The 14,114-nt window shown below is 41.4% G+C and overlaps 1 protein-coding gene across 2 annotated transcripts in view; it reads right to left on the bottom strand.

Moving 5' to 3' along the window:
- PACRG (parkin coregulated) overlaps positions 1 to 14,114 on the bottom strand; it is a 1,708,327-nt gene that overhangs the window by 527,083 nt on the left and 1,167,130 nt on the right. The gene's annotated exons all lie outside the window — the stretch shown is intronic.

Genomic DNA, 14,114 nt, shown 5'->3' with positions numbered 1-14,114 from the left:
TACAGCAATACTGAAGGAGCTGCAGGAATTTCTGGCAAGTACTGGTTGTATACTACATGTGACAACAGTCTCCCATATTCTCCATATGTCTGGACTATGGGGGAGGGTTGCAAGACGGAAGCCTTTGTTTACACAGAAAAACATCCAGGCCTGGCTAAAAATTTGCAAAACAATACATCAAGTCTCCCAGAAACAAGTAGAAAAATGTGTTATGGTCTGATGAGACCAAGGTTGAACTTTTTGGCCACAATTCCAAAAGGTATGTTTGGCGCAAAAACAACACTTCGCATCACCAAAAGAACACCATCCCCACCGTGAAGCATGGTAGTGGCGGTACTTTGCCCTCTTCAAGACATTTTACATTAAGATTAAGTTGGGCTACTGTTGGCCGAAGGAGGAGAAGAGGCGGAAGGCATGGCCGAAGGCAGGACGAGAGGAGAAAGGCTAGGACTGTGGTAGTGAGGGTCGGAACTTTGAATGTTGGCAGTATGACTGGTATAGGGAGAGAGCTAGCTGATATGATGGACAGAAGGAAGGTTGGTATATTGTGTGTGCAAGAGACCAGATGGAAGGGGAGTAAGGTTAGGTGTATCGGAGGTAGGTTCAAATTGTTTTATCATGGTGTGGATGGGAGGAGAAATGGCGTAGGAATTATTCTGAAGAAACAGTATGCAAAGAGTGTTTTGGAGGTGAAAAGGGTCGGATAGAGTGATGTTTATGAAGCTGGAAATTGATGGTGTAATGATTAATGTTGTTAGTGCATATGCTCCACAAGTTGGGTGTGCAATGGATGAGAAAGAAAAAGTTTGGAGTGAATTGGATGAAGTGATGATGACTGTACCCAAGGGTGAGAGAGTGGTGATTGGAGCAGATTTAAATGGGCATGTTGGCGAAGGGAACAGTGGGGATGAGGAAGTGATGGGTAGGTATGGTGTTAAACATAGGAATGCAGAAGGTCAGATGGTAGTGGATTTTGCGAAAAGGATGGATATGGCTGTGGTGAATACATATTTTAACAAGAGGGAGTGGCATAGGGTGACATACAAGAGTGGAGGAAGATGCACACAGGTGGATTATATCTTATGTAGGAGGGCCAGTTTGAAGGAGATTGGAGACTGTAAAGTGGTGGCTGGAGAAAGTGTAGTTAGGCAGCAAAGGATGGCGGTTTGTAGGATGACGTTGGTGATCAAGAAGAGGAGGAGGAGTGTGAGGGCAGCACCAAGGATCAAATGGTGGAAATTGAAAAAGGGTAATTGTGAGGTGGAGTTCAGGGATGAGTTAAGACAGGCACTGGGTGGCAGTGAAGAGTTACCAAATAGCTGGGTAACTACAGCAGAACTAGTAAGGGAGACGGCTAGAAAGGTGCTTGGTATCACATCAGGACAGAGGAAGGATGACAAGGAGACATGGTGGTGGAATGAGGAAGTACAGAAGAGTATACAGGCAAAGAGGTTGGCAAAGAAGAAGTGGGATTGTCAGAGAGATGAAGAAAGTAGACAGGAGTATAAGTAGATGAGGTTCATTGCAAAGAGAGAGGTGGCGAAGGCTAAGGATAAGGCATATGAAGAGTTGTATGAAAGGTTGGACACTAAGGAGGGAGAAAAGGACCTGTACCGATTGGCTAGACAGAGGGACCGAGCTAGGAAAGATGTGCAGCAGGTAAAGGTGATAAAGGATAATGAGGGAAACATACTCACAAGCGAGGAGAGTGTGTTGAGGAGATGGAAATAGTACTTTGAGGGGTTGATGAATGAAGAGAATGAGAGGGAGAGAAGGTTAGATGATGTAGGGATAGTGAATCATGAAGTACAATGGATTAGCAAGTTGGAAGTAAGGATAGCTATGAGGAGAATGAAGAATGGAAAGGCTGTTGGCCCAGATGACAAACCTGTGGAAGCATGGAGGTGTTTAGGTGAAATGGCAGTGGAGTTTTTAACCACATTGTTTAATGAAATCTTGGAAAGTGACAGGATGCCTGAGGGATGGAGAAAAAGTGTTTTGGTACTGATTTTTAAGAACAAGGGTGATGTGCAGAGCTGTAGTAACTACAGAGGGATTAAATTGATCAGTCACAGCATGAAGTTATGGGAAAGAGTAGTGGAAGCTAGGTTAAGAAGGGATGTGATAATTAGTGAACATCAGCAGGGACGTCGGGAGGCATACTCACTGTACGCACTTCAGTACAGTTTTTTTCTGAATGGGGTAGAACTTGGAGGGCACAAGGACCCAGGGGTGAAATCTAAAATTCAGGTAAATAAAATAAAATAGCTTAGCACACGCAAATGCCTTGATTGAGACAGCATATTAAATTTGCAGCTCATCTGGCATTTGCATCATTGTCATTTTTTCAGTAAACGGGTGATAATTACCCAATTATCGCAGTTCAAAACGCAAGGGAAAGAGGTGTGAAAATTAACTGACTTCGTGGTTCTTAGATGCGGCTTGTCTTTCATCATTTAGCCAGTATTGTGCTTGAGAGTGAAGGGGGTGCGTCAGTGACATCAGCAACTGCAGTTGTGCGGGCGAGGAAGTTTTAAAGGCATTATTTTCTAACAAAACTTTAAGTATACCTTAGCACCAGCAGTGTTTTGTAAATTCCATACAGTTTTTACTGGATGGTGGTGCTGCATTCCGTATGTAACAGCTTTTGTTTTATTTATTTATTAGTTTAGATCGTTTTTTTCTGGAGTCTCCTCTTTCAATAATTTCTGTTGTCTGTTCCGTTTTCTGCTGCAGGCCTTCTACTTGTATTGTGACCTGTTTATATATATATATATATATATATATATATATATATATATATATATATTATTTTTTTAATTACTAAAACTTTTTTCCTTTTTGGAGGGAATGCATTCAGTCAGTTTTTCAATCCATGCCATAAGAGGGAACTACAAGTTTCACTGTATTGCCCAGGACAGGATTCCTTTGGTTAATTACTTAGTGAGTCAGGGGAGATACACCAAAGGTAAGTGATGTATAACTGTAAAAGTTTTATATTTTTATGAGTTGCTAGAATATGAAAATTGATAAAGTAGTATGATGATGACCAGTACTGGGGGCGAGTGTGTTACCTTTGCTTGTTTGAAACAGGCATGCTAGGCCAGAGCTGTTTGTATTTGAACGTTTAAATGAATTTGTGAAGACTATTCACTGTGTAAAGATGGACGCAGTTAATGCTTTTAACCAGGAGGTGAGATTAAATATAGTTTGTTGTTTCTGAGATCTATTTGTCTATTTTCTGTTGCCGTTTGTTAATCACGTAAACGCGCCAGCTGCTTTTCCCCATCTTTTCCTACTGTAGTGCTCCTTCTGGAATAGGCCTACTTGGGAAATTGAGGTATATTTATATAATTCTTCTGCATTAAAACCAAGATGATTGAGTTATGTTGGTCGAGTGTATGCTGTATATTTTGTAGTATTCACTTTTGTGGGAGATGTTTATTTCAATTGGAGCTTGCTGATATTTGTCACGTGCAGTCAACTGTAGTGTTTTTATTTGAAACAAAATAGTATTTTCTTTTTGCAATATAAAAGAGACGAAACATTTAGAGTTGAACCCATGCGTAGTTGCTGCAATACCAGCTGGGCATGGCTATTTTGATTAAACCGCAAATGTTACTGAATAGGAATGGCACCTAGAGGGTAACGGGCCACAGTTTGGAGATGCAGTTAGGATTTAAACGTTATGTGATCATTGCATTTTACAGAGTTTGTGACTGGGTGCTCAAACATATGCATGGCACAGCGTTGTTACTGACAAGAGGAAAGTTGTGATGCACTTTAATAAATCATCCGCAGTTTGCAGTACGCGTCCTAAACAGTTTCTGGTCATTGTAATACTGATTGCCGCTTTATGCTGTATGTTAAATGAACTTGTTTCTCATGGAAATGGACTGCTGTACCTGGGAACTTTGGATGTGTCCAGCCTGCGACTTTGCATGTTTAGGTAACGCAGAATATTCTACAGTTAGATTTTTTTTTCGAGCTCAGACTGCAGATTACAAATTTTCTGACAGCGAATTCCATTACTTAAACATGTAGTGCTTGTCAGATTATGCAGTTAAAAATGGTGGTATACAGTAGTTTTCTTATGACTTGTATTATTGCTTTATTCCTGATGTTTCTTTTTGGAATTATCTGCTGCCGTTCAAATTAAAATTATACCCACGTTCAGTAGTTTCTGAAGTGATATATTTTCAAAGAAGCGAGTGTCCTGGATAGTGATGGTGAGAAGATAAGTTCATGGATAAGTACTTGTCAGTCAGTCTGAGGACGATTGTAAGCGTGGCCAAAACTCCAAAGGATATCGTCTATGTTTACCTTGGAGATGAGGGGGTGTTACTGTGCTTGACATCTGCTGGAAGCTTGTTCTATTGGTGAAGGAAAGGTTGGGGAGATTCTGTTACATCATGCATCAGTTGATGAAGCTTTAGCTCTTTGACTGTGTATTTAGAGTACCATTTGTCCTGTGAGGGAATAGGAAATCCGAGGGTTGAGTATTTAAATTATTTTAAAGGCTAAACACGTCTCCATGAGAAATCTACAAGAGTACAGAAAGAGAGTGATGCTGGGATATGCTGATAACTTAAGATTTTTGAGGCTACTGAATTTTTTAGTTGGGAGTCTCTAAGGGTTTTCAAGCTGATGATTGGAAAGGAGTATGTTTGTTTTAAGGTCCATTGTATTAAAGAATGGGTCCAATGAAGTATGAATAAAAGGGGGTTAAGACTTCATTGATGAATCCGATAAAGGGCTTTATGAATTTCTGCTGAGACATTCTGGTCAAATGATAAAGAATTGTCAAGTTCAAGTCATGCCAGAGCCATGGCCTGAAGTTAAACGCCAAAAAATGTAGTCATACCCTTCGGGAAAAACAAGGTAACCCCAAGCTACCATATAGGTGGCAATCCACTAAGCACAGAAGAGGTTATCAGGGACCTGGGGACCCAGGTTGACAGTGGCCTTTTTTTTGACACTCACATTGCTAAAGTGGTTAGAAAGACCTTCTACATTGCCCACCTGATCATGAAGGGAGCATATCCACTTGAACTTCTAGATCAGCTTGTCACTCTACAAGTAAAAAGAACATTGTGGGAAAATGGATAATAATGCTCTGAGTCCTTTACCTGAGACTTTAGCTGATTCTCAAACTAGTTAGATAAGTGTTATCACTACTTTTTCCTCACTTACTACACAAATAAGGAAAATTTTGTTTAAGAATTGGGCTGTAGTAACAGAAGATTCTGCTATTAGATCAAAAATTGTAAATGCACCTAAATTGGAGTTTAGGAGGGGACAAACTATAAAGAACTTATTGGAGCGGTCCCTTCCCCCATTGTTTATATGCCAGGAATGAGAAAATTTGGGGCTTGCACCCACTGTAAATTTGTCACAGTAGGAGAGATGTTTAAAATACATGACATCTCATATAAACTAACTTTAATTGTTGTATACCAGGGATTGTATATTTAGCCCAGTGCCAACAGTGTACATCATTTTATATTGGGAAGATTGAAAGGAATTCAAACAACATGTTTATGATCACCAATATAACATAGGGAAACAAAACATTAATAACGCCTTAGCTAAATGTATTGTTTTTCCAGACCACCATTTTGAGTACTTGATAGTGGAGCAAGTTAAGAAAAATATTAGGGGAGGACCATGGCCATTAGACTTAGAATTAAGAGAACTTTTATGGCAACTAAAATTAAATGCATTGTTCTTTAGGTTGCCTTCTTAAATTAAAAGCTTTAGATAGATGATTTTTTATTGTCATATTAGGTTGTTCTAAAGCCTACGACTGTGATACCTTTAAATTATAATAAAGTAAACATAAGGTATTGATGTCCTTAATTAATTTTAACCTGTGGGTTAGTATATAATGCATTATGGTTATTTAAATAATTTGTCCGAAGAGGTTCATGTGATTTTTCTCAATGAAAGCTCTAATGTGAATTAAATTTGATTTGGTTTGCTGGTATTGGACTGCTTGTTCCTTTTTCATCTGTCTTGGTTTTAATAATTCGTGACTTCAATACTCAGTGATTTGCTAGAAAACCGCAAATTTTATCAGAAACAGATGAAAAATATGAGGTGAAAATCTGGACAATTGAGAGGTATGCTTGCCAGTGATCTATTCAGACAGCAACATTGTGGAAGTGGCGTGGTGTGGTCAGCAGTTTAAGGGAGTGGGCAGACAGCAATCTGCTGCTGTGAGTGTGGCTTGCGTGGCGGGGGGGGGTAGCAGTCTGGGAGCTGTGAGTACAAATCTGAAAATCCTGGCTACACCCCTGAACATCAGTATGGTTTCATGCCAGGAAAGAGCACTACAGATGCAACGTTTGCTCTGAGAGTGTTGATGGAGAAGTACAGAGAATGTCAGAAGGAGTTGCATTGTGTTTTTGTAGACTTGGAGAAAGCATATGACAGGGTGCCTAGAGAGGAGTTGTGGTATTGTATGAGGAAGTCAGGAGTGTCAGAGAAGTATGTAAGAGTGGTACAGGATATGTACGAGGGTAGTGTGACAGCGGTGAGGTCTGCAGTGGGAGTGACGGATGCGTTTAAGGTGGAGGTGGCATTACATCAAGGATCAGCTCTGAGCCCTTTCTTATTTGCAATGGTGATGGACAGGTTGACAGACGAGATCAGACAGGAGTCCCCATGGACTATGATGTTTGCAGATGACATTGTGATCTGTAATGAGAGTAGGGAACAGGTGGAGGAGACCCTGGAGAGATGGAGATATGCTCTAGAGAGAAGAGGAATGAAGGTCAGCAGGACTAAGACAGAATATATGTGTGTGAATGAGAGGGAGGATAGAGGAATGGTGAGGATGGAAGGAGTAGAGGTGGCGAAGGTGGATGAGTTTAAATACTTGGGGTCAATAGTTCAGAGTAACGGTGAGTGTGGAAGAGAGGTGAAGAAGAGAGTACAGGCAGGATGGAGTGGGTGGAGAAGAGTGTCAGGAATGATTTGTGACAGACGAGTACCTGTAAGAGTGAAAGGGAAGGTCTACAAGAGGGTAGTGAGGCCAGCTATGTTATATGGGTTGGAGACAGTGGCATTGACAAAAAGGCAGGAGTTTGAGCTGGATGTCGCAGAGTTAAAGATGTTAAGATTTGCACTGGGTGTGACGAGGGTGGACAGGATTAGGAATAGGTATATTAGAGGGTCAGCCCAGGTTGGAAGGTTTGTAGACAAAGCCAGAGAGGCAAGATTACATTGGTTTGGACATGTGCTGAGAAGGGATGCGGAGTATATTGGGAAAAAGATGCTAAGGATGAAGCTACCAGGTAACAGTAAAAGAGGAAGGCCTAAGATAATGTTTATGGATGTGGTGAGAGAGGACATGCAGGTGGTTGGTGTGACAGAGCAAGATGCAGAGGACAGGAAGAAATGGAAACAGGTGATCCGCTGTGGCGACCCCTAACGGGAACAGCTGAAAGAAGATGATGATTAAGTTGCCAGCTGAAATGGGATGAATGATCTTTATTTGGGTAGCATCTGATACTATAATCTACAATGCCCTTTCAGACCACCTGTGTACAAGTCTGTGGACTTGAAATGACTGCCCTTACCTAGTTTGGCTCTTTGTGAGAGGTAAGGTCTGCGAGACTGGTCTCAGAAGTATGCCCTTTCCATGCAGTATGGACCAGTAATGTCACTTACATTGTCTATGAATTACAGTCTGTAAGTATGAAAGCCTACAAGGTGGATTCTACTGCTTTACACATTATGCTAAGTGTTATGGACAGGGACAATAAGTTTTAACTTCTGAACCATTACTATCAATAATTTAGATGATGTACCCCACAATGTGGTTGAATCCCATCAGTGGTATGCATTAATAAACAAAAGATAACTCTCCTTAAAAGTGTGCAGTAAAGGTGCACTGCTGTCTTGAATAATACCCAGGTCCTGCAACAAAGAAATTAGCCTTACTTTGTACAGCTAAAGATCAGTTATAATCACCGACTCCTCAGGATTCACCCATCTCAGAATGAGCCCAGTGCCTTCCAGTGCAACCTTACCAACAACATTTGAAACATCAATGCAATTTTTGCATAAACACATCCAGACACACACACACACACACATGCGCGCGTGCGTGCACACATACACAATTTTCCAAAATTGGGGGGGGGGGGTGAATAGCAACTCTCCATCATCAACCTCTCCCAGCTAAATGCCATCAGTTAGCCCAAACTAACAAAACATCTTACGGTTTATCCTTAATATATACCAGGCTTAATATAGCTAAAGGGTAGCAATTAGGTCTGAATAGTCACCCTTCAAAAGGTGGATACCACACAATTTAGTGTTCACCCTTAAGCTAATAAATTCATCATCAGTCATAACCATTTAAAGTTAAATGAGAAAACTGCTTACCTGGAATATATAGGGTAAGGCATTTCCTTTACAGATAAATATAGAGACAGTGTGTAACTTCTGCAGGGAATGTTAAATGAAGCATTCAAACAAAAAACATTCAGAAAAAAATATCATCTGCGCTAAAAGCTATTTTATTCTGGCTAAAATATATAATGTGACATGACTGTTTCTGGCTTTTAAGAACAAAGTAGAATGTTCGTAGTCCATACTTGCAATATAACAAAGTTTAAGGTCTATCTCTAAGGGTATGTCTCACTACGAGATTTTGCAGTGTAATTTACTGTATTTATTTATGTTTTCATTCAGTTAGTTAGTTTGGTTAGCTACCCAAGCTTCAATTATAATAAGTATAATAAATATAATTAAAGTACACAATAATAGATAATGGTTTATGATGTTATATGAAATAAAGTAGAAGAACTAAGAACTAGGACGAAGATGAAAACCTTAAGGTACCTGGTTGAATGGCCTTTAACTGCAAGACCTCTGAACTATTCATACTGCTACCCACATTAATGATTAACTGGAACATTTTCACATTTTATATGTAAGTCTTAGACAAGATTTCCTATGCCTGTTGCTTTGATTCAGAGTTTGGAATATGCTACCGTGTCTCCACAGTTACATGTTTAAGTGGGTAAGGGAAAGATTCAACAAGCCACAGCCCAAATAAGAAAAAAGAAAAAAAAAACGTTGAATCCGCTCACATCTGCAAACAGCACTAGATTTAGAAACAGTATACACATTTGCACAGCCCAGAAACAGGTTTGGTTTCACTTTTAAAACGTAGTTCATTTTCACATTGCAAATGCAGTTATACACCATTTTACACATTTTCTTTCAAATTACATTTTACTGAAAAGCAATTACATGCATCTTTAAAAAATCTGATAAAAGTGTAATGCATGTCGTTTAATTTTCATGCATCTCATTTTGAAAAAGAAAAAAAACTGGAACATTTTCTCAGTCTGTTACAGCATTCTTCATACTGAGCAGTGCTGGTCATGTGTTCCTGGACAAACTGATCTTTTGCTAGTTAAAAACAGTTTATCCTTGCAAAGCATCTTTCTTATTTGGACAACCTTCTAGTGTAAATATGTGCACTTGTAATCTATAGATGGTTACTATAATGCCTTATATCTTCATCTAATTTGGGGATATTTATGCCACAGTCAGTGCAAAATGGGACTGCATATTTTTAAGGGTGTGTTTACTGGGAAATATAGTTTCTGAGACCTTTATCCTCTGCAGTGGATTCTAAAATGGCACATTGCTTTCCAAGATAAATTGTTTCAGTTTATAAGATGTTACATGGTCAATGTCAAAAGTGCCAAAAGACATTCTCTAGTCAAGCACGTGCTCTTCATCTCTTGCAGAGGTGCTGCCATTTATTGCAGACTGCTTAATAATTGCTGGATGCCATTCTTTCACATGTCTATCTCCTACTCCTGTTCAAGTGTTAATATTGAGAGATTATGAACCTCAAACAACAAGTTTCTTCAAAATGAGCCAGCTACACTGGCACTAGGGCTGTGGTTCTGCTTATAAGGCTTGTGCTCAGGGTTGAAGTAGTAGACCCAGTCCCTTAAGAGTCATTTGGGGGAGGTATTATTACACTGGGGATGAAGTAAGGCTTTTTACACAGTTGTTCTCTAATGGACAGAAAAAGTCTTCTCATTGGAGCAGTGCCTTCTAGAAGGTAATATGTTATAAGATGATGGGGCAGTGACTTGCCAGTGAGGCCCATCATGTACGCAAATGCAAGTATTAAGAGTGGTCTGGACAGTGGTACAAACATTAAAAGTAACAATCACTTGTGGATGAACACAACCTGGTGCTCACTGCTTATCTTCCACTATCCCAGCCATACTTGTACTAGGAAAAAAACGTACCTACCCAGGAAAGGAGGAGCCCCACAGGATGATAAGGGTGCTATGCTTCACGGGACAGGTGGAAACAATTGGATTAATATGTCAACAAGATTGCTAGATGGTCAAAACTGTTCAGGGTGGGAAGTGTCTTTCAGACCATCATGAAAGATCATTATGCCCCATAATTTTTAAAAAACTTTATTGTAGTCATTTATGAACTGGGTAATCTTACTAATCACAAATGCTTCTTTTAAGGGGGTGACCACAGAAGCCCCATATGACTATGTGATCTGCTCAAAGTTATACAGTTTACAAGTGGAGATTGAAGGAATCAAATCCATGAGTGCAAGATGTTGCTCATTAGTAGCTCATAACCTTAACTCTCTCTCTACTAACTTGCCAGACAGGTCCTGTTTTAAAACAAAGTACTGCAGTTCTAACTGTGTAGCAGGTTGACCCCTGGTATTTTGTTTGTTTTATCTGCTTTAAATTACAGCATCTTCATTTGAAAAGTGTTCACTAAATCAGGATTTATAGTTGCTGAAGATGAATACATGTTTTGGAACACACAGATCCAGCTTCCTTTCATGCTAATGATGATGTAGCCTGCTGTTTCTACAACCACAGTGTTCGGAACTGGATTTCTAGCAAATGAACTTTGTGAAACACTATATAGCACCTATGGATCATAGGAAGTTACTAGGCTATTGGCCCTGAGGCCCTTATAAGCCTAGCCAAGAGGTTAGCCCAAGTTTAGACAAGTCAGCACCCAAAGCCCCTGTCCAGCAGAGACACAGGTGGAATCCCAGGGGTGTATTTTCTGTTATCCAGGTTGCACTTGAAAAGGGATAATGAGGTACACTGCTTGACGTGGGGAGAGAGTCTATTCCATAGATGGGGGAGTTTCTGGGACACAAATCTGTCCCGCCAACAAATCCCATTGACCAGGCGTGTGGGTTACTCGAGTGGAGCGTGACTTGCGGATATGCAGCATTCCCATCAAGGCGGGTTCTGAGATTGCTTTGTATGCCAGACAGAGGTCACCACTGAGGAGTCTGTATGAAAATGAGTAGAGGGACACGGCTTTTAGCCTATCTGTGTAGGGTAGATGTTTGAGGCCTTGGATTCTTCTGGTGAGGAAACTCTGTGATCTCTCCAGCTGCTGCATGTGTTTTGCGAGGTACATGCCGAAGGGGATATTGTACTCAATAATTGGCCTTATAAAGGAAGAATACAGGGATGTTATAACCTCCTTGTCCCTGGATGAGATATCCTTACCTATGAGGTGAGCCATACAGAAAGCTTTCCATGTAATGGAAGCAACATGGTGGTCAAAAGTCAGGTTGCTATCAACGTGGATGCCCAAATCCCTCATGACTGATTGCGTGCTTAGGATATTGTTATTAATGTGATAATATGTGGGGAAGTCACTCTCCCCCAAAGGGGATGATGACACATACTTTGGCATTCAGCTTGATGCCATGTTTCTGGCACCAGTCATTTGTCTGAGTGAGACCCTCTTGGAGGATGCCCACATCACTTGGAGAATTGATGACCATGCCCAGCTTGCAGTCATCTGCAAACTTGGTCAGCCGTAGCCCACTGGTTTTGGCCTGCACCTCAAAGAAGTATATCCCGAATAACAGAGGCCCCAAGACTGATCCCTGGGGTACACTGCCTGGTTTTGGCCTGCACCTCAGAGAAGCATATCCCGAATAACAGAGGCCCCAAGACCGATCCCTGGGGTACGCTGCTCGTTACAGGTCTCCTGCTTGAGGTGGTTTCCTCTATTTTGATTAGGTGGGTTCTATCAGTGAGCCAGTTTGCTACCCATCTGATAAAAGATCAACTGACAACTAGTTCATAGGTTCATAGGTTCATACTAGGCTATCTGCCCAAGGGCATTTATAAGCCTAGCCCATAGTCATGTGGCTTTCGCCACCCCTTTAGTTTGAATAAAAACTATGCCTATCATTTTTCTGTGCCTCTGTCAAGCAGTGACACTGAAGTAATCCCTGGGGTATATCTGCGATCTCCCATCCATTGGTCAAGATTCCTCTTGAACAAGGCCAGCGAGGTGCTCTGCCTCACATGTACCGGGATTTTGTTCCACAGCATAGGGAGTCTCTGGGTGATGAATCTGTCCCTCCAGCACGTTCTATTTATAACGTGTCAAGGTTTAAGTCTCCCACCCTTGTGGTTCTGAGGGATCTAGATTTTTTGAGGTGAAGCATATTCATCAAATCTGGGTTTGACATGGCCTTATATGTCAGGCACAGGTCACCTCTGAGCAAGCGGTATGAGACTGAATAGAGCTGGAGTTCTTTCAGTCGGGCAGCATAAGACATATTTTTGAGACCCTTTATCCTTTTGGTGAGGAACTTTGGGGCCTTTCAAGCTGCAGCAGGTGTCTGGTCAGATACATTCGAACGGGCATTGTACTCAATCATAGGTCTAATGAGTGATGAGTACAGGGGGACGATGACCTCCCTTGATCTAGATGTGAATCCCTTCATGATCAGGTGGGCGATATAGAAGGTTTTTCTAACTACTTTAGCAACATGAGTGTCAAACGAAAGGCTACTGTCAACTTGGGTCCCCAGATCGCTGATGACTTTTTCTGTGCTCAGTGGATTGCCACCTATATGGTAGCAAGGGGTAATCTTGTTTTTCCCGATGGGTATGACTATGCATTTTTTGGCGTTTAACTTCAGGCCATGGCTCTGGCACCAGTTATCCATTTCTGTGAGGCCCTTCTGGAGGATATCTGTGTCAGATATGTTTTCGACTATGGCGCCCAGTTTGCAGTCATCTGCAAACTTTGTCAGCCATAACCCTCCTGTGTTTGCTTGTACTTCAGAAAAGTAGATGCCAAACAAGAGTGGACCCAGGACTGAGCCCTGTGGGACACCACTTGTGACAGGCTTTGAGTCTGACATGGCTCCAGCAACTCTGACCCTGTGGGTTCTGTCACTTAGCCAGTTTGCAACCCATCTTGTGATGTATGGGTTTACATTCAAGCTGATGAGTTTTTCGATGATACCTGAGTGGGGTATTGTGTCAAGGCCTTTGCCAGGTCGAGGTAGGCTGTATGGACTGCCTTTCCCTCATCAATGGCCTTGGTGACTGTCTCGAAAAAGTCAACCAAGTTTAAGAGGCAGGATCTGCCTTTGACAAAGCCAAACTGGGTTGGATCCAAAGTCTGCAAGTTCCCTATGTCTTTATTTATGAGTTTCATTATGATCCTCTCCATGGCTTTGCAGATAAGGCTTGTCAAGCTAATGGGGCAGTAATTTCCAGGGTCTGTGGAGGCACCGCCCTTATGAAGTGGGACCACAGTTGCCGGCGCCACTCCTTGGGTGCGTATCCTGAGGTGAGGCTAAGATTAAACAGCTGTCCTAACTGTGGGTTTAATTCCTCGTTGAGTTCATGAAGCACACAGCCGGGGACACCATCCGTCCCATGGATGTTGTGTTTTGCCTTAGTGAGGGCAGTTCTCACCTGGGCGTTGGAGATGTTTGGGGGCTACAATCCTCTGGAATAGATATCTCTCCTTTTGGGGAGGGGAGAAGTTTGCACTGAACCTGTCAGCCAGTATGTTAGCAATGTGTGTAGGTTCAGTAATTTTCACATCATTTTGAACTAATTCTGAGCATATCTGGGAGTTTCCTCCTAGGTTTCTAACATAGCTAAAGAAGGCCTTATGATTGTCTTTAGAGTCCTTGGCGATTTTTCTCTCAAAATTTGCCTTGGATGATTTTATGAGAGCGCTTAGTTTTTTACTTATAATGATCAAAGGTGTCTTACCTTTCAAGGATTTTGCTCTATCTTGTAGTAGCTTCCTCC

Source organism: Protopterus annectens, chromosome 1.part1 (assembly GCF_019279795.1).
Source record: "Protopterus annectens isolate FY-2018-M chromosome 1.part1, PAN1.0, whole genome shotgun sequence".
In the NCBI taxonomy this organism is placed as follows: domain Eukaryota; kingdom Metazoa; phylum Chordata; order Ceratodontiformes; family Protopteridae; genus Protopterus; species Protopterus annectens.
This window is presented reverse-complemented; position numbering and strand designations above follow the sequence as displayed.